The sequence below is a fragment of the Triturus cristatus genome, chromosome 2_2 (genome assembly GCF_964204655.1).
Source record: "Triturus cristatus chromosome 2_2, aTriCri1.1, whole genome shotgun sequence".
NCBI lineage: Eukaryota > Metazoa > Chordata > Amphibia > Caudata > Salamandridae > Triturus > Triturus cristatus.
Window position 1 is genome coordinate 1193170253 of NC_140582.1, and position 14519 is coordinate 1193184771.

General features: G+C 43.7%; 1 protein-coding gene across 1 annotated transcript in view; it reads left to right on the forward strand.

The window, feature by feature from the left end:
• Nucleotides 1-8963, forward strand: part of LOC146863365 (zinc finger BED domain-containing protein 6-like) — a 223956-nt gene extending 214993 nt beyond the window's left edge. The window contains exon 4 of the transcript XR_014978244.1: nucleotides 8664-8963. The gene's annotated coding sequence lies outside the window, so the exon portion shown is untranslated. The remainder of the gene's footprint in view (nucleotides 1-8663) is intronic.
• Nucleotides 8964-14519: the final 5556 nt, after the last annotated feature.

The following is a 14519-nucleotide window of genomic DNA, read 5'->3' on the forward strand; positions in this document are numbered from 1 at the left end:
TTAGGACAAAAAAGTCCTGCCTTTGAAAAATCTGGAAGAGTCGGTGGGATGGACTCCAATCTGTCGCTAGCTCTAGAAGTGGAAGGCTGTGCATCATTGTTGCCATTGTTCTGTCTTGCAAGATCAGCTCTTGCAAGCCTCTTCTGGTGCATGGTTGTAAGATGTTTGTATATCAAGGATGTGCCACATGAATATTTTCGAGTTTTCGCCATATCCTGAAACTAAAACATATAGAAATGTGAAACACACCAACTAAACCTGTGCCCTGACACATAATTCAGTTATACATGGACCTCAATGATTAAACCAAGAATTCAGAGTGTATACCAACATCAGCCTAGGGCAGAAGCATCATGCTATTCCCCCATAAGGCAATAGTTCCAAATCACAAACCTCGCACAAAAACTGTCCTTTTTAACACCTGCGTTCATTACTCAAAAAAGCAGGAAATGGCTTGGGGTACCACAATTCAAGAGGCAAAAATATCTTAAGGCTAGAAATATTCAGAATGTAATGAATGCCTTCCAAATCTTGCTCCACCTCTGGAACATCTTCTGATACGCTTCGCTATCAACTGATAACACCGAAAAACACAGAGGCCCCAATTATCAAAGGTATATTTGATTTTAGATATAAGTTTACAACCAAATTTTCCTTTTTTGTATCTGCTAGACATCTACAAAGACTGCAGGGACATCAGCACTGCTAATCACACTCAAGAGATGAGAAATGGGTTTTCCAAGGTGTGGTTTGCTTGGAAGTTTGGGAATGACGACAAACACGTATCTTTAGGGGCACCCAAAAATCCTCCTCACCTCTTCCCAATCTGAAAATGGTTGTTTAGTCCCTTTTCCAGGATCAGAATGGGAACAGGTTATTTTACAGTCTAATAGGGGTTTAAAGCTTTTTCCAGTGAATTAAAAGTGTGCTTTTGGATCGAGGGCTCCAGTCTCCCTCTGCAGACTTCTCTGCCATTGAGAACTCTGCTCAACAGGAATAGGACCCCAAGGGAAGAGGCCAGCTCTGATACAGAGTGCAAACCAGAGGGACATGGATGTTGTATGAGTGTTTACACTATATGTTTAGCAGGATGAATGTGGAGAATATGTGTTGTGCTTGACTGTTGCAGCCCTTGAATCTGTTTTGGATAGCCTATGTGTAGATGGCTCATCATTCATGCCAGAGAACAAAAGTGTGAAATTGCAGGTCTAATCTAAAGTATTCATTATGTCTTTTCAAAAGCACAATACTCAATGGTGAATAGGAGACAAAGTGACCTTTTGAAATGTAGGGATGATCTTAACTACCTTCTTGTTCCATTCTTTCTCAGATGTGTTAACCCCCAACAGTTTGGGGAATAACTGAGTGAGGAAGCCTCTCTCTCTTTTAGTTTAGGTCTCCCTGAAAGGAAGCTTGCAGCCCACCCAACATTTATATTCACACCATGGGTTTGGCCAATGTGGAAGGAATACTCACAAGTTAGGAACATTCTAAATTTGGCCCGAATGATGGACTGGTGGAATGCACATCTCTGTCCACAGACTAAGTATACATATGAAGCAAAACTCCAAGTTATTTAGTCAGAATTTCCTGTTGCCCAGTGTCAGGAGACCTCACCAAAGAAGGCCAACAAAAGCAACTGAGCAAAAGTGTTTGGCTACTGATGGACAACTCTCATTGTTGAGTTTGGCAACAGGAACTTGGATGTTCTGCATCCTGATAGGAGAGCTGCCTTGAAACCTGCTTGCGGAAAGATGCCCACTGACTGCTGTGGAAGAAATGCTTCCTCAAAACACCAGACTATGAGGTACAACTAAAGTTGAAACATTGTAGCACAGAGAAGGATCTGAAATGCCAAGCTGTGTGGTGATATACCCTGCCTGGTCTACAGTGAGTTGCAGAAGGAGGCCTGAGACAATGGAAGCACTTTCAAAACCTATGAAAATGCTTTTCTTTTGTTTGTGAGATTGTTGAGGCAGCATGGAGTTAGCAGTCCAACGAAATCACGTAATCATCACTGATGATATTGTTACAGTGTCTACATGGCGATGTCATGGTGGTTGCCAACAAATATTAAAATAAAACAATAAATAAAATAAAAACTAAACAAGCAGGTGCAATTTCATTTCGTGTGGGGGAAACAACTGAGAAGTTAGTGTAGTATCTTCATGTTGTGTTATTATGTTCTATGATATCTTGTTTCTAGCTGCTCAGCCAGAGTGAGAGTTCTGTGTGGAATGTTGGTTTGTGGGCCATGAGTGGAATGCTTGAGTGACTGGGATGAGTGGTGACAGTTGGTGGAAGGGCCGAGCAATTAGCAGGCTGCTCCTGGTGGGGCTGCTCTACTGAACTTACCTACCTACTGTACAGGATCTATGCTACATGTTGTCTACTTTAATAAAACTTCTTAATCCACATCCTACCAGCGTGAACTACGTTACTACATTTATTTTGGTGACATGTTGGAGACTTACTCATGCTCTACAGTGAAAGAAGCTCAAGATGACATCTACAAATAGTCAACATGTTGGGACGAAGCGTCAGACAACACAACGAAAAGTTTGCAACAAGTCTGGGTCACAAGAGGCTACACAGATACCAAAGATGCCACAAAGGAAACAAAGAAAAATGAAAAAGCACGCCTTGCCAAGCCCAAGCGTGCTGTACTCTATCCATCTGGCACATATTGACAAGAACTGCGCCTTCAAAAAAAGTAAAACACTTCATTTTTGACATAACATTGCTTCTGTTGGTCTGTTAAGGAAGCAAGAATAGTGTTCTACATCTGGTTAAAGGAAAATGCAGTTAGACTTACAATTTGCATTATTGGAGTTCCTGTTTTGTTTTGCCGTGCATAATGAAATTTTCATTGACACTGGATTTTTGTGTACGCACTGGGAGATGTTTACTTCATCAACTGTGATAAACTGCTGTGGAAAGTTGTTCAAAGAAATGTCTTGAGGTTTAGTCTCAGTAGGATGGAGTTTCAGCGTTGGATTTGTGGAAACCCTATTTGTGCGTTCTTCTCATTGCTGAGTGAACATTTCTCTTCTTGATACACATGGGTATGGGACATCTGCCCATTTACGTCGAGAGTGCTGGACTTTTGGTGAGAATTCATGTGTTTTGAAAATCTAATGATGGTAAGGCCCATTATAAGTCTCACATGAATGTTGTTAGTACAACCGTTTTAAAGAAGGTTTGAAAATGGGTGCGCGGGTCATTTGCTGCACACGTTCTTACTGTCATTAGGATTTGCGTGCAGGCCGGTACACAGCTGACAGAGAACGTTCATCTGCACCGCTGCTGTTGGACGCTTTAACACAAAGACGCGCCCTGAGCCATCCAGCTCCGCGTCAAATACATGCCGCCATCTTGGGGTTTCGAGGAAGTCCACGTCAAGCTTGTCAGCATCTTCAGTCAGCCGGAGTTTTCACTTATGTTTGTCAAGATGCTTCCAGTCTGAAATTCTATGTCAGGACAGGAGGCCCCGATTATGCTTTCTCATTTCTTTATTAGAAATGCTCAGCAGCCAATAAAAACACAGTAGATAAAGAAAAAACTACAATACCCATAACACAAGGGTATCACATGACCAACCATAGAGACCCTAGTATAAAAGGTAATGTAGAAAGTATCACATCCTCTTTCTTTGCTGCTCCGCAGCCAGTTAAGTGTTTCTTCCTTTATTTGTTACATTGTTGCATGCGTTCTGAAATTGCTTTGATGCTGTGAAATGCCTTTGGGCGCTCATACGCGCGTAACGCGCTGTTGTTAGGTTTCCATGGTACCCGGTTTAATGTTTATTCGGCTCTTCGCTCGCCGCTTTTGCTTGCGGGGAGCGTGAGGTTTCTTCCACCTCCCTGAGCCGGGCGCTTGCGCCCGTGCCTTTTCTTAGACGTGGAGAGGGAGACGGGGGTGTGTTGGAGGCTCGCGCTTGGTCTAAGCGAGCACTCCGAACTTCAATTCCGGGCGGCCGTTACCGCGCATGCGCGGCGGCCATTTTGAATGCCAAAAACGGACGAAATCTTCGTCAGAGATCGGTCGCTTGCAGCGTCCTGTGCCCACAGCCTGGTTTTGAGCCCCAAAGACGCCCATTTGCTATCAAATACTTTTGGGCTGTATAATAATTCATAGGCTTTGCCTAGAGTGCTAGGTTTTTTCTATTACAGCAAGCCCTCCCTCCACATTATATTTTACACTGTTCAGGTTTCTACCTGCATATTTGGCTTGCTGTGGGGGTTTTTCACTCCCCCTGCATTGTGCCTTTGGCCAATATTGATCCTTGTCATCTTTGTGGGCATTATATTTGGCTTCACTTCTGTGTCATTATGGAGGAGTATTATTGTGAAGATGACTCTTACTTTGACGAAGAGGCCTCTGGCTCTTTGGAGCATGATTTGGTTGAGGCTTTGGATCAGGGTGTGCAGCAGTCAGTTAGCAAGGCGCTTGTTCGGGCCATTAATCCCTTAAAGCGCCATTTGTCTCGTTACGCCCAGCAACAGGGCTGGTTACCTGCTGCCTCTGCATCCTCTAAATCTCCTGTGAACCCACACAAATCAGATTTTTGGAAATTGGCAAAAAGTTTTTCAGACAAGTCCATTCCTTAGGCGACGGCTGGGACTTCGTTTTCCGCCTTCCAGGACTCGGATGCTGATGACACTCAATCTTCGGCTTCCTCTGAAATAGAACCTCCTCCACGGAAGAAGGCTCGTAAAGATCATTTTGTGGATGCTCCCTCACATCCCCCTATTCTTACATTTGAACCCTCAGATATTGTTCATCCGAATTCCTCTTCATGGTTACCATCTCCTGTAGTGGCAGAATACGTCCAGGCTCATATTCGCCAGTCTTTTGAGAAGGATGTTAGGGCCCGCCTGAGATCCGAGTGTCCATGCCCGGATTTGGCCGACCATTTGGCCGATACCCCAGAAGTGGATCCGACAATGGTCACTTACCTGAAAAAGTACGCCAACGACCCGAAGAAGGGTCTTGACAGGTCCTGGCGTTCCTGCCAAGACAAGGTATTGGATTTATTGGGACCGCTTACAAAAATCCTTGACCTGGGTGTCCTCGCCAAGGAATCTTCAGCTCTTATAGACCCCGATGAACTCATTGAGTGGTCCCAAAGGGCCATTTGCCAGTTGGGAAATGCAAACTGTGCAATTTCTTGTGAGCGTCGTCGCTCCATTCTACTCAAACTGGATCCAAAATTGGCAGAGCTCTCTTCGTCTGAGTCCGGCCCCTTGGCTCAGGGTCAGTTGTTTGGTCAGCCTTTCCTGAAGGAACTTACACATTTTGTGGCCACTTTCAGTGGCCTTGACAAGGCTCAGGCCTCGCTTCGGCGAGCGTTTCGGCCGGTTTTTGCAAAGGCCTGACGACATAGGGGGCGCTGGTTCGGCCGGGGCTCTCAGCAGAATTCCCAAAGAGGATTCCAGTCCCACAGAGGGGGTGGTCAAGATTCCGGATTCTCCACCCGTTCCAACTTCTATCCCTCTCGCAAAGGGAGAGGACAGTTTAAGAGAGGTCGTTTCGGAGGACACCAAGGTGGTCATCAGGATTCCAACACTTCAGGTGAGGTTAATTTCAGCTTCCGAAGTGATTTTGGGGGGCAGGCTCCAATATTTTCTCCACAATTGGCATCTAATCTCAAGCGATGCTTGGGTGCTGGAAACGGTTCAGGGTTACAAGATAGAGTTTTACCAACCCCAGCCGCAACTTCTTCCTCCAACCCCGTTGTTTTTCTCTCTTCAAAATCAGGAGTTCATTTCAGCGGAGATAGATTCCCTTCTCGCAAAAGAAGCAATTCTTCAGACCTCCCAGCATCCAAGAGGGTTCGTGAGCACAGTGTTTCTGGTTCCGAAACGAGGGGGCGGATCCCGTCTGGTTCTCAATCTAAAGGAGTTCAATGGAGGGGTAGTTTACCGCCATTTCAAGATGGAAGGGATCCATCTGTTGCGAGATCTTCTCCGGGAAGGGGATTGGATGGTTCGCCTAGATCTCAAAGATGCGTATTTGTCAATTCCAATCTTCAGCCCCCATCGTCGGTTTCTTCAGTTCCAATGGCAGGGGAATTGGTTAGAATACAAGGTTCTCCCGTTCGGCCTTTTGTCAGCTCCTTGGCGCTTCACGAAGCTTATGAAGCCCGTCGTGGAATGCTTGCGTGCTCGGGGGGTCCGTATGATTGTATACTTGGACGACATTCTGATCTTGGCAGATTGTCCACGCACGTTGATTTCAGATCTCGAATGATCGATCGACCTCTTACAATCTCTGGGTTTTCTGGTGAACCCTCAAAAGTCGGTTCTTATCCCATCTCAAGTGATAGACTTTTTAGGTATCCAGATCAATTCTCTGACCTGTCAGCTTCTCTTACCCAACCAGAAGATTTGCTACATCAAGAGGGAGTTGGCTTCGATTATCTCCAAACAGATTGTATCGTTGAGATCCATAGCACGTGTCGTCGGTCTATTGGCATCTTCGATTCAGGCGATTTTTCCGGGTCCTCTCCATTACAGAGCGCTTCAAAGTTTGAAAATCCGTCATCTCCAAAAAGGCCTTCGCTATTCCGATCAGATTCCTCTCTCAGAGGAAGCGAAGGGGGAGATGCAATGGTGGTTAGACCACATGGACGCCTGGAATGGGCGAGCCCTGTTCGGCTCTTCTCCGGAGATGGTGATAGAGTCCGATGCCAGTCTGTGGGGCTGGGGAGCCCGGTGCGGTCCGATATCAACGGGGGGTCGGTGGTCTCCTCACGAGTTGACTCTCCACATAAATTGCCTGGAACTCCTGGCTGGGTCTTTTGCGATCCGTTGTTTCTCTCCTCTTTGGTCCAACTGTTGCATTCTTCTCCGCATGGACAATGTGTCCGCGGTTCGTTATGTCAACAAGTTGGGCGGCACGAAATCCAAGATGTTGGCGGAGATCGCCAAGGACTTTTGGCATTTTTGTCTACAGCGGAAGCTCACTGTTATTGCCGAGTATCTTCCCGGTCGCAACAATCAGATTGCGGACTGGCACTCGGGTCATCTTCGGTACTTCAGTGACTGGAGGCTTCACCCTCGCATATTCCGTTCTCTTCGTCGGGTTTGGGGCCAGTGTCACATCAACCTGTTTGCCTCTCGCATCAACACTCAGCTTCCTCGGTTCTTCAGTTGGAGGCCGGATCCGGAAGCCCTGGCCACGGACGCATTTCTTCAGACCTGCCCTCCCCTTCTGTGCTACGCCTTTCCCCCGTTCACGATGATTCCCAGAGTCCTGGCTTGCACAAAGCATTATCAGTCGGAACTGATTCTGATTGCTCCTCTGTGGAGGGCTCAAGCTTGGTTCCCAGTTCTCCTGGAAATGTGTTGTGCAGTGCCGCTCCTACTTCCCCAGAGGTGGAATCTCTTGCTGGACCCTCTCGGCAATCCGCATCCCCTGATCCAGTCAGGCTCTCTCCGTCTTCTGGCATGGCGACTTTCAGGGACCGTTGGTCGGTCCCAGGCCTTTCACGAGACGCTTGTAAATTTATCGGTGGATCCTGGGCACCCAACACTCACAAACGCTACTCAGGCTCTTGGAAACAATGGTGTGATTGGTGTGTTCAACGAGAAACTGATCCCGCTGCAGCGGATGTATCTCTAATCATTAACTTTTTAGCGTCTCTTGCTTCCTCTGGTTTGGCTTATCGGACGGTTAATAATTTCCGTTCCGCCATTTCGGCAGGCCATGGTCCTATTGATGGTAAACCCGCGGGTGAGCACCCTTTAATTACTAAATTACTTAAGGGTATCCGTCTGGCGACTCCTCCATGTCCTAAATACGCGTCTTTATGGGAGGTTTCCATTGTCTTGAAGTTCTTGGAAGCTTTGCCTTCCAATTCTTTGCTCTCCCACAAACAACTGTCAGCCAAGCTGACCATGTTGTTATGCCTGGTTTCCTGCAGACGGGTGTCTGATGTTCGTGCTTTGGACTTGGCGGGTCGCAGTTTTACACCTGAAGGTGTCACTTTTCGTCTTTCTCGACGTACCAAAACTAATACTTCTTCAATTTCCTATCCTTCTTTTCCTAACCATCCCAACCTTTGCGTTGTCCAATGCGTCAAGGATTATGAGGTATGTACTGCTCCTTTACGTTCAGATATGCAGGGTCAACTGTTGATTGCGTTGCAGAAGCCTTTTCGCCCTGTTACCCCAGCTACTCTGGCTCGTTGGGTTCGATGGCTCATGGCTGAGGCCGGCATTGATGTTTCCATTTTTGGTGCTCATTCGGCACATGGGGCTATGGCTTCTAAGGCATTCTCGATGGGTGTTACTTTGTTTGACATCATGAAGGCCGCAGATTGGTCTTCTGATTCTATGTTTAAAACCTTCTATTACAAGCCAATTGATCATATTGCTTCAGTAGTGGTGGATAAGCTTTGAACAAGCATAATCGGAGCCTCCTGTCCTGACATAGAATTCAAAATTTGCGAACATACATGACAAGAATTTTCAATTCTATTAAGGACAAGGAGGCGAGGATTATCCCACCCGTTGTTATTGTTATATACATATTATGCATTTATATTGTTGCTTTTGAATTTGCATTATGTTTCGTATAATTCATTGTTTCTCTAATCCCCCCTATTGTGTTTTAAACTTTATATCGGATGTGTATTATGGCAGTCTATTTCTTTTCAGGCTCTGACCCGAAGTAACGGTGTTCCGGTTCCACCTGGCTTCTCCTGCATTCGATGGTCTTCTGTTTCTCAGGTCCTGCGGCCGTCCAGTCCGGTGTTCTTCAACATGGCTTCTGCTGTTTCTGATGGCTTTTATCCTTGATGTTCAACGTTGTTCTTGGACTTCCTGTTTTTATTTGAACTGTTTTCCTCACCAAAGAAAGAGGATGTGATACTTTCTACATGACCTTTTATTCTAGGGTCTCTATGGTTGGTCACGTGATACCCTTGTGTTATGGGTATTGTAGTTTTTTCTTTATCTACTGTGTTTTTATTGGCTGCTGAGCATTTCTAATAAAGAAATGAGAAAGCATAATCCTCGCCTCCTTGTCCTTAATAGAATTGAAAATTCTTGTCACGTATGTTCGCAAATTTTGAATTGTTTTTCATGCCCACAAAATCCATCTGCTGCAGCCCGGATTAAATTAACTTTGTTTTCCATTTGTCATGGAGACACACTCCAAAGACAAGTTCTTTCTACCACTTTGTGCACTAAATAGGTTGGTGCAGTTTTTTTGTCTTGGGCTTATTGGTTCTGCCTTCACTCTGGCTCAAATGTTTTCATGATGGTAAAGTATTCCCAACCTCAACTCAACAGGCGAGTATGATTCGCTGGTTTTGGCAGTTTGTTCAGGCTGTCTTCGCTCTGCCTCTTTGGAGACTTTCATTTCGGTAACATTCCAAAGCAGCACTTTTATTACAGTCCTTGGGGACACATATTCAAGGAAATTAACTTTGCATTTGGTGTACCCTTGATGAGGGTGTATCCAGAGTAACATGTCTCGGGTGAGAGATCGCTCACCGGCAAAGGGTTTCCATGTTTATGGTCATTGTGTTTTCATTTTACCATGTTCTACATTGTGTTATTGATTTTTGCTTTTCAGGTCAGGTGGATGTTTTCATGACGTAATTTATTGACTCTGGCTACACATATCCTACATGGATTGTTTATGGGTAGTTTGTGCCCATTTTGTCCTTTCCTTGTTCCTTCTTACACACTCTTACAGGAGGGTGGTCGTTTTGTGCTTCGGTGTTAGTGTTGTCCAGTTTTTCTTGTTTGTTTCTCTTTCTTAAGGGTTGGAAGGAGTTTTAGGGGGTTTTAGTCCCACTTCCACATTGTAGCCATTGTACCCTTACTTTAGGGTTGGCTTAAGGGGTTTGGTTCCCTTTGACGATGGGAATGGGTTTTTGTTCCATGTCCACACTGTAAGCCATTTCATCCTTACATGAGGGTTGGCTTTGGGGGTTTTGTTTCACTTTTACACAACTGTGCCACTGGATTCAAGTTAGCCGGGCTGATGTTGGGTGATGCCCTGAAACCGGTCCCAGGATGTTTGTTTCTGGCCCTGGTAGGATCTGGCTTGACAGTTCGGTCTGAACTGCTCCCAAGGGGCACAGGGTCAAGACTGATTTGCATATGGCTGGGTCTGAACTGGGGTGACACAGTGAGCAAAAGAAACATGGATTTAAAACAGATCTATTGACTGAGGGAGAATGTTTGATTTGCTCTGTATTCCGTCCATCATCTGTGTGTCTTTTGGAGAAATTTCTTTAAAGCTCTCATGATCCCAAAGCAGGTTCCAACCAACCTATTAACTTGGGTAACAAATGACATTGTATTATCAAACCAAATCACCAAATATTTTACCTAATCTCTTTGGAAATCCGGCAGAGGTGCATCATCTCGCCAGAATGATATCAATTGCACCTTTGATAGCCAATGAAAAACTTAAATGAGACAGAATTTAATATGCCAGGGCGACTGACTCCGAAATCTGGGGATCACGGTTCGATCCCCGGTGCCGGCGGCAGATTAGCCCAGCACCATGTGACTCTTGGCAATAGCTTGCTTAATCTTCCAGACGGCCCCCAGCGCCTAGAGACCCTTACCGGGGATTGTTTGCGCCTGACAAATGTGGATTATTATTATTATTATTAATAAATCTGTTCCCTTATTTCATGAGAATTGCCACTGTGTGTCATCCGCATAGGAGATCCTTTTTGCTCCTAATTTTTCTACTAACTGGGTCAAAGGTGTGAGATAAATATAAAATGTGTAGGGCTCAGTGCTGATCCCTGATGGATCCCTGTATCCACCTTTTGGGGACCTGCGGAACAGGGGTAAATCCAAATCTGCTGGCTTTTATTTTATAAAAAGGTTTTTAACCAGCTCCAGGCTTGCCCTGTCACCCCATCTACTGAAGATGTTCTAATAAAAGAGCCTGCAGTACAGTGACGCATGATGCATACAGGTCCAATATTATTAGTGCAGCTAAGCCCCTGTGTCCAAGGTACCCCATATAAATTCTGATACCTCTACCAGAGCAGTTTCTGTACTGTGCTGAGCTCTAAAGCCTGCTTGACTTGGGTGGAGAAGCCTGTTAGTCCCCACAATATTTGACAGTTGTCCATTCACCTGCTTCTCTAGTATTTTGGAGAAAGCCGGTAGAAGGGAGATAGGCATATAGTTAGATGGGGCATCTGGATCTGCTGCTTGCTTATTTATGAGTGGCAAAATAATTGCTTGTTTCCAAATGCTGGGAACCATCGCTGTTTTTAACGAGGTATTAAGAATCTCATCGACCACTGGATTAATGATATCCGCCCCAGCAACTCAAAGTGTAGATCAGCATGGGTCACTCGGGACCTGACTTTATAGTTTTCAGAGCCATAAGAGAGCAGTCCGGAGAGAAAGCTTCAAAGGATCTCATCTTTAAATTACTTTCGGAGATCTCCTTACTTGCAGTTATAGGTCCTGAATAACAGGTGGTTTACTACCTACTCGTAGGCAAGCCTGAATACTTAGGATCTTTGCAGAGAAAAAAACCTGCTAGCTTTTAACACCATTCGATCGAGACCTCTTAAGAGTATGTTCAGGCTGATGGAGTCATAAAGCTCTTAACAATTGCGGAGATCTTTTTAGAGCTATTACCTGACATTTCATTTCGCTCAGTTCCTGGTAGTAGATTAGTTTAGCTATCGTTATGGACTCATAATAATCCTTTTCTGCTTTTATAAAGGATTCTTTATCCACAAAATTATATTTCCTCCTCCATTTACATTCCAGTGCCTTACAGTGCTGTTTTTCCATTTGGAGAGTGGGCGATGGTATGCCTCTAGTGGCTCTACGCTGGAGGACAGGAACCTCTGTAGCATTTCTGATCCATTTATTGCATTTTAATACATCATCCTCCATCGTGTGCAATAGCACCGGAGTGTTACAAGTTAAAACCATCATAAATTCAAGAGGTTCAATCTTGTTAAAGGTTCTCACTGTACGGATTAGCCCATTCGATATCTGAGCCAAATTTATTGGGGGCTGCCACGGGAACCTAATCAGAGCATTGTCAGACCAACTCAGAGGTTGTGGGGCTTCCATATGTATAGTTTTCTGGATAACATATGCAGTTTAATTGTACAAATTTCAAATGAACATTATAATCAAGTTCTCTTATTTATAACGTAAAGCATAATCATGTAAAAACATTAAATTCAGTCAAATTGAAATGACACTGTAATCATCACTTGAAACATGAGTAACGAGTTTACATAAACAAAAAATGCAGCGATATTTCATGTTCAATCCCAATGCATTTCGGGTTTATTAACCCTTCTTCAGGGGAAGAGAATTCAATTCAAATATGATTCTGAAGATAGTTCGACGCAATAAGCACTACAATAAAAATAAATACACAGTGTCAACAGTAGGGCTGCTAGGATTTGCACTCTGAAAAAACATTGACTTTGTGAATGTCAAGCAAGACGTGATGAACTGCTCAAAAAAGTGCAAGCCCACTCTTTAAGAGATTTCTTCAATTGAGAAAATAAGTACGAACACCAGTGTCGATTACAAGGTATTGAAATAAAGTCAAGGTGAGCAAAGTGAAAGATTATCCAGTGATGAGTAGCCATGTGAAAGTGAAGAGAAAGAGACGAGCAAGGACGTGAGGAATGTGAATCTACCCCAATACTACGTGATGAAAAATACTGTGTGAACAAAAATTGGTGAAAAGCTGGTGAAACTCACTGACAACTTTTCATCTCAGTGATTCTGGAACTCGGTTTCCTAACGATCTGCGGGCTGTATATCTGTAATGTGTATATGAAAAAAGTGTCGGCACTCCCGAAAAATATATGTGAACAAAAAGACAGAATGTTATTAATGATGTTCTTACCCCGAAATATTCCTATATGTTCTGAGGAACTTTCAGATGCTAAGAAAATACCTGTAGCGATAAGAAAATGCATGGATATTAGGCCCGGAACAAAACCGAACAGAGGCGAGAACGCTGCGGTGACATCTCAAGACGCCCAGCTTACCGGAAGTGAAAGTTGAATGTGCGTCAAACGTTGAACGTCATGGAACGTGTATGGGAGGTCCCGTCAACACTTAGAGTCGAGAGACAAAACCGTATTTATCTAAAAAAACGCGCGAAGCTTTGAACCAACTTTATTCAAATTCTTCATGTTTTGCCATGACGGTGTTTATTGAAACCGTGTGAGTAACTAAAGAAATAACCATGTGAGATGAAAAAATATTCACTGATGTGTGGAAAACTACAATATCCTAAAATTAAATGATGTAAAAAGCTGTAGTGAAGAGAAAGAATGAAAATGAGAACAATGCAGGTTTCGACTATATAAAGGGGGTTGTAGAAAAACGAGGACGGTGTTATCAAGGAAAAGGATCTTGTGAAAGAAAAAACAAGCAGTTGATGTGTGAAGTTCAAAAAATAAAATATGAATAAATCAAATATGCCAAAAATGAAGATAAATAAAGATTAATAAACGAGTGCAAATCCTTTACAATTCGAAGATCTAGCGTGTGTCCTCTATTTAGAGCTCTTAGAATTTATGAGAAAACATGTCATAAAAAACATTGGAATTCAATGTGATCATTGAGCCCACCTGGGATCAAGGTACCCAATTTTTTTATCCAAATGGATTCTTTTGTGGCTAAAGTATTGTGCAGATCAACACAAGATGTAGTACAGATTTTTTCTAGAATAGTGAACCGTAATTGGGGTATGGTGTGTGCTGTGTTTGTCCAGTGTGTAGCTAAACATGATTTTGGGTTTTTGTTGCGAATAGTACTCTTGTGTTCTATTATTCTAGTTTTGATCTTCCTGGAGGTTCTGCCAACATAAACTAGTCCACATGGACACTGTATCGCGTATATAACACATTCTGTGTTACAATCTGTGGAATGTCTCAAAAGGATTTTTTCTCCAGTATGTGGGTGATGGAAGACATTTCCCAAAATTACATTGCCACATTGGCCGCAATTAAAACATTTCTGCATGCCTTTGTACCTTTGTTTTGTGGGTAAGTTTCTTGATTTGAGAATTTCTCTTATGTTTTTAGACCTGGTGTGTGCGAATAGTGGAGGGCCTTTGTATAGATCATTAAAATCAGTTTCTGATGCTATGATCTCCCAATGTTTGTTGATGATTCTCTTAATCTGAGATGCTTGTGTGGAGTATTTTAGAACAAATACTTCTCGTTCTTTTTTTGCTTTCTGTGCTGGAAGTAATAGATCTTCGCGTTTCCTGCCAGATACTTTGTTGACCGCTTCCATTAGTGTTTCTTCTGGGTATCCACGTTCCTTATATCGTGTTTTCTGTTCTTCAATGAGTTGCAAACATTCTTGGTTGTCTGAAGTGATCCTTTTAATTCGGATGAATTGTGACACTGGTAGATGTTTTTTAAGAGAATAAGGGTGGCCGCTTGAAAAATGCAATGCATTATTCACATCAGTTGATTTCCTGTAGCCAGAAGTTTGTATTCCATCAGGGGTCATCCGAATTTCAATGTCCAA